Here is a 6,781-nt window from a genome sequence, read left to right as displayed (position 1 = left end):
TGTTTTCATTGTACAATAATGCTCTGTAACCCTATTCCTGTGACGGATACATGTTAGGGCTGTTACATGTGTACTTGTGATAGTCTTTCTACTTAGCGAACCTAGGCAAATAGTGAGAGCCCATATATTTATGCAAACCTTATCAAAGTATGAAAATCCATGCATACATGACTCTTTTGTTTACGAAGGTTATTTATATGTGAAACCATATTGTATATTGCAAACTTAAATACTATGCGAACTATTGACATTTAGCGAACCTATACTTCGGTATGAGAACCTATGTTGTTGTGCAAACTCATATCTTATATGTTCTGAACTTATGTTGAATGCTGCTAAGTGAAATTATGTTATTTTATGTATGCGAACTCTCAAGTCTTTTTAATGTTTAACATGCGAACCTTTCCATTGATGTTTTATAAGCTCGCATGTTCGTATTTTGTGTATGAAATAATTCTGCTACAGTGTTTTACTTCAACATATTATTTGTTGATAGTTAGTGGTGTGTTGGATGTTAGCTTGGGAATTAACGGAGGGTCACTTCGATGGCTAATGTGGCACACCAGATTCAGTTTAAACCTACTCAGCCCAGTTTCAGGTGTTACAAAAGGCCTATTTTGTGAACTGGTAAGTAAAAAAGAAACAATTATTGTATATTGTGATAACCAAAGCGTCATGCATCTCACCAAAGATCAAATGCATCATGAGAGAACAAAGCTCATAAAAATTCATTACCACTTCGTTCGAGAGGTGATCATTCAAGAGGATGTTTAGATTCTTAAAATCAACACAAAACACAATTCCACCGACATGCTGGCAAAGAGTCTTCCAATTTCAAAGTTCGAGCATTGCTTAGACTTGGTAAGTATCCAAAAAAGATCAAATTAGGCCCATAACTGGGCTTGGTAAGGGAGTTAAGTATAATACGAGTCAAAGTGGAGATTTATGGAAGTTATGCCTCGTATTTTCGTATTGACATCGCAACAAGCAAGCACACATCATCTCAACGACACGAAGTCCACGTTTCGATGTGGCAACGTGATGCACAAGGTTTTTGATTTTTTTCTCTCAATTAAACTCTATTTTAACTTATCACTTAAATCTAGTAAATCTAGAGATATTCTATTCATATTTTACTACGAGTTTTAGCCTATAAATAGGCTTCAGTTACTCTAGGTTAGACACACAATAGAAATATTTACATTGAGAGAATTATATTCTTTGTTTTGAATGATTTTTATTGTGGGGCTTTGGGTTTTTCCTTTGATTCTTTTCATATTTTGTAATCTTCTTTATTATAGTGAAATCTCCTTTTGCCTGTGATTTTTTATCCTTATTTGAGGAGTTTTTCACGTTAACTTTTGTGCGTTCGATCTTTTCGAATCTATTTTATTTTCTTATTCATTGCATGCATAAGTTTATTCCCTACTGCAACGGATACAAAATCAGGAGATGGCTAAAATAGAACTACCTAAAACATTCTCTGTGTCAAAATTCTTGATATCTACTTGAATTATTCTTTCTTTAATCCTCCTATAACTTTATTGAAATGTGTCTCCCAAATATCCAACTTCAAAATCTTCATATTTGCAAGCACCTCGGTAATGGCCTTTAGCCTCCTATCTTGTGCCAACATGAGTTTTTGCTAATATTTAAATAACAATTTAGCCAGTGGTGAACATGCAAGTATAGTTACTATAATGGTAGTTAATGATGCAAAAGTCACGAGTCCAACTGTGTAGTATACAATAAATAGTTCAAGACAAAACTGAAGGCTAGTTGACCATATCTAAGGTAACCAAGATGGAAGCTCACTTATCGTGTAGGCATTAACATTGACATAATTTACTATCTCACTTAGAGATATTATTACTGCAGATAGCAAAGACCTTATCTAGAGCCCTACCAATATTGCATGTGTAACAGCCTATTTTTCAATGAAATCAGAACAGTGATTTCGGGACCACAAATCCTATCCAAAAATAAGATTTATTTTTATTTCATTATATGGTATGTATTATAATAGGCATGTCGTGTGAAAATGTTGGTATGAAAATTTTATTGATTATGTGTTTAATTACGAGAAGGACTAAATCGCATAAAATGCGAAAGTTAAATTCTAGTAGCTATAAGGATCAAATAGCTATGGAATTCAAAATTTGAGATCCTTATATGGTAATTAGACCATTAAGAAAAGTATGTAGATTTTTCTTGGTGACTCATCTATGGAAATATAGAAAAAAGGCAAGGACTAAAATGGAAATAGTAAAATACTTAATTAATTAAAAGATGAAAAGAAAATATATCATCTTATTTTCATCATCTTCAACCTAAAAACATGGAAACCCTAGGTGAGAGAAAAGAAACTTTCAAGGCCTAACTGGGTAAGTTTCCTTGTCTTGGTTTTAGTAACTTTTATATTTTTGAAACCAAGATAGCCTAAAATCTCTATTTGAGGGATTAATTTGAAAACTTATCAAAGGAAAAATGGTTCATGGATGTATATGCTAGAAATTAGAAATATATGGTAGAAAATGAAAGATTATTGATATATAAAAAACTTTTAAAAAGTGATTTTTGTTGAAAATATGATTTAGGGACTAAAATGAAAAGTTGTAAAATTTGATAAAAATTATAAAATTTTATAGATACATGTGCTGTAAAACTTGTAATGGGGCTTTGGTTAGGCTTGGAATAGGGAGTAATTCACACAAGTTTCATTTTCCAAGCCTAGGGACAAAATCAAGATTTATGGAAAAGCTAGAAGCAAAATGATAAATTTGCCTAGGACATAAATTGAGTCCATTTGAATATGAAATGTGTGAAATTGATGGTTAAATTCATTTATATAGATCCAGACAACACTAATTCGAGGTTAGATCAAGGAAAAGAAAAAGTTTCAGATTAGTAGAATTTTTACGTGAACAAGTGTCGAGGTAAGTTCGTGTAACCTAATTGAGCATGTAAATATGTTAAATTTAATGTTGTATTTGTATGTAATGTGAATTATATTGATATGATTTATTTGATTGTTAAAATGAATGTTTGAATACATGCTTGAAATGATTATAAAGGGATAAGTCCTGATTGAATACTGAATTTCGATTATTATATACGTTTTCTCGAAACCAATAAGGTCCTACTTTTGTCGCAGACGAGATTTTCCCATTGACCTTGATATAGAAAGGATTTTGTAATATCCTGATTTTGGGCCTAGTCGGAATAGTGGTTTCGTGACCACAAAATCCGAGATAGAAATAATTATTTTATGATTATTTTAAGGTCTATGATATGATTGCATGATTGTGTGAAAATTTCGTGAAGAAATTTTATGCATAAAGTGCTTAATTTGAAATTTGGGACTAAATTGAATAAATTGCAAAACTTGTGTTCTAGAAGTATTTTGCATAAAATTGAATTAGATTATTAATTAGAGGTCCTTAAAGAGAATTTTACCAATTTCTAAGTCTATGGACAAAATTGGACATGGATGGAATTTTGGAAAGTTTAGTAGTAAGGGCATTTTGGTCATTTAGGGTAAAATGAATTAAAATACAAAATTAAAAGCCAATTTTGCTCATCTTCAACCCCATGGCCGAATATAGCAAGGAGAAACCATGGCTAGGGTTTTCCAAGCTTCCAAGCTCGATTGTAAGTTCGTTCTAGCCTCGTTTTAATGATTTTTACGTTTTTGGAGTCCCGTAGCTCGATTTAGCTTATGCTAGCAATAATTTAACCTAGGGTTTATATTTGGAAAAATACCCATAGGTGAAATTTGTGTATTTTGGTGTTTTATGATAGAATATGAAGTTTTAAATTATGTTAGACAACTTGTGCTACTCGGTTTTAAGTGAAAACGAGCAAAGGGCTTAATCGGTAAAAATACCTAATAGTCATAAGTACATGTTAGAGTGAGAATTTGATGTTGCCATAGAAGGAAAAATGATCAGCATGTCATAAAACATAAGAAAATAGGCTGAATTTTAATTTACGAGCTTTGGGGCAAAAGTGTAAATATGCAAAAGTTTAGGGGCAAATTGTAATTTTACCAAAATATGATTTTGGGTCAATTTGAATAATGTGAGTCCTAATTAGACTATATTTTAAATGATAGAGCAAGGAAAACTGAAATTGAGGCTAAAATGGGGAAAATACCAAGTGGTGGACGAAATGGTAAAAATAGCCATTTTAGCATACGAGGTAAGTTCATATGTAAATGTTGGTAACATAGTTATTATTTTAAATGTTTTAATGTTTTTTAATGATATGATAATTATTATGAAATATTATACTTGTGATAATTGTTTGATAATATGTCAAATTATGTGATATACTTGGAAAATGTGAAATACTACAGAGTATCGGTATCGGCATTCCGTAGAAGATGGTTGAGACACATGATTGGGAAAAAGGTCCGTTGAACCTCGGGAATGGATTAGGATACAAGTGACATGTCACTGGGATATTTGGGCATCCGAACTCGTTGAGTTGAGTCGAGTTCACTTATGGATGCGGCGTCCGAACTCGTTGAGTTGAGTCCGAGTTCGTGAGATGTAACTAGGCATCCGAACTCGTTGAGTTGAGTCCGAGTTCACTTATGGATGCGAACGCCCGAGCTCGTTGAGTTGAGTCCGAGTTCACTTATGGGCGGGTTACATGGTAGCTTGGCTACATATGTGGCACTTATGTGCAAACTTTCCATGTATCCGAATTATATTCTGATGTGTTCAACGGGTAAAGTTCTACTCAAATGGAGGAATACTCAAGATGAAAGGGATGCATTGGTAAGTGTTGTGAAATGGATACTTTGAACAGGTATGTACTTAACCCTCGGGTTGAAAACTCGATATAACAACAATATGGTAAGATGATAAATGAAAAGGTGATATGAATGTCTTGGTGATGATTATGCAAATGATGTTTTATGTTTGCTTATATGGTTATGTTACTTGCTATTTGCATGTGAGCTTACTAAGCATTTATGCTTACTCCCTCCTTTTCATTCCTTGTAGTGTTGACAAGCCAGCTCGAAATCGGAAGCGGTCGGAGGCACGCTCACACTATCCGTATACCATCTTGGCATAATGGCTTGTATATTTTGAGTATGGCATGTATAGCATTATAATCATTTTGTATATATGGTCTTATGATATGGTTATTGAGTTGTATGGAAATAGAAATGCTTGGTAATGATTAGCCATTGGAATGGCTAATCATGATCATATTTGGTATTATGTATGTCAAATTGCTAGCTAATCCATGGAAACCATGAAATAGGTAAAATTTACCATAAAATAGATTCAGACAGCAGCAGTGACGTGAGTTTAAAAACTCACTAAAAATAGTAGAAATGGAATTAAATAATGAATAAGTTATGGAATCGAAGCTTGATGAGTCTATTTTCATATGGAATAAGCGAAACAGGTATATGAGCTATATTTTATGAGATGTTTAAATTTTTGTGAAACAGGGCCAGAGCGATTTCTGGATCCCTGTTCTGACTTTGAAATTCACCATAAATTTTACAAAGATAATTAGAAGTCACGCTTTATATGTACAGATTCCTTATTGAGTCTAGTTTTATTAGAGACAAACGATATAGTCATTGAAGCTCTGTACAGGGAGATATCTGATTCGTAATACACAGAGGTCAGAGTAGTTGAACCCTGAAACAGGGGAGACTTTAACTAATAAACTGTACTAATTGGCCCAACCAAAAATTCTATAAAAAAATTAGTAGATATATATATGAGTCTAGTTTCAGGAAAAATTTACAGAATTGGATTTCGAGTTTCGTAACTCGAGATATGATTTTTAAAGAGACTGTGATGCAGTTAGCCAGCTTGTCTGGAAATTTTAAAATGAATTGTATGAGCTGTTTAATTAATGAATTAAGTCCGTTAACACCTTGTGTTCGACTCGCAACGGTCTCGAGTGCGGGTGTTACATTTAGTGGTATCGAGCCAGGTTTAGTCGGTTCTCGGACTAACCTAGCATGTGTAAAAGTTTAGCTATACATGCCAGCGATGCGTGATAGTGTGATGTCTTCCGACGCGTATAAGTACCGTCTTATTTAGACAGGGTACTCTCCAACCGAGCTGTGCCGACCATGTTCAATGTTATGTGAAGATATTTGAGTAAAATTATGATTATGATAAGTCTCGGTTCAGAAAAGTATGAATAAAGGTTTATGATACATATGTGATAATATGTGAGATGAAAGTTCATGTTGTGATAAATATTCATATTTGCTTAATGCTCATATGATGTAGTGTATGTGGCTTACTTGATAAGATGAACGGAATAAATAGAAAGTAGTAGAGGTATGAATAAAGGTCATAATATCATAATACGGATGAAAATGTCCTTGTCTTGATTGGACGTTGAATGTTGATGAATGTTAATGATATACAATTTTTATGAGATAAAGGATTATAATGAAATGAACTTATCTATGTTAAATTGTTGGTGAATTGTATGATTGTAATGATATGTACATGATGATGCACGAAATGAAAGTTGTGATTGTGATGCAAATATTTATGTTTGTTTGGCCTTATATAATGTCATGAGCATGAATTAATTTAATTAAATGAATGGATAAGTAAAGCTATCTAGAAAATATAGAATGTATGCATAAGTATATTGTCTAAATGGGACAATAGGAAAATTGGTGTAAGCCAACATGAATGAATGACATGATTTTGATGATGTTACTATGATGATGGAAGTTGTGTCATATGTGTATGTATAAGAAAGTCGAGCCAGAGGTCCTACAACC

This window comes from Gossypium arboreum, chromosome 8, assembly GCF_025698485.1.
Source record: "Gossypium arboreum isolate Shixiya-1 chromosome 8, ASM2569848v2, whole genome shotgun sequence".
Taxonomy (NCBI): Eukaryota; Viridiplantae; Streptophyta; class Magnoliopsida; order Malvales; family Malvaceae; genus Gossypium; species Gossypium arboreum.
This window is presented reverse-complemented; position numbering follows the sequence as displayed.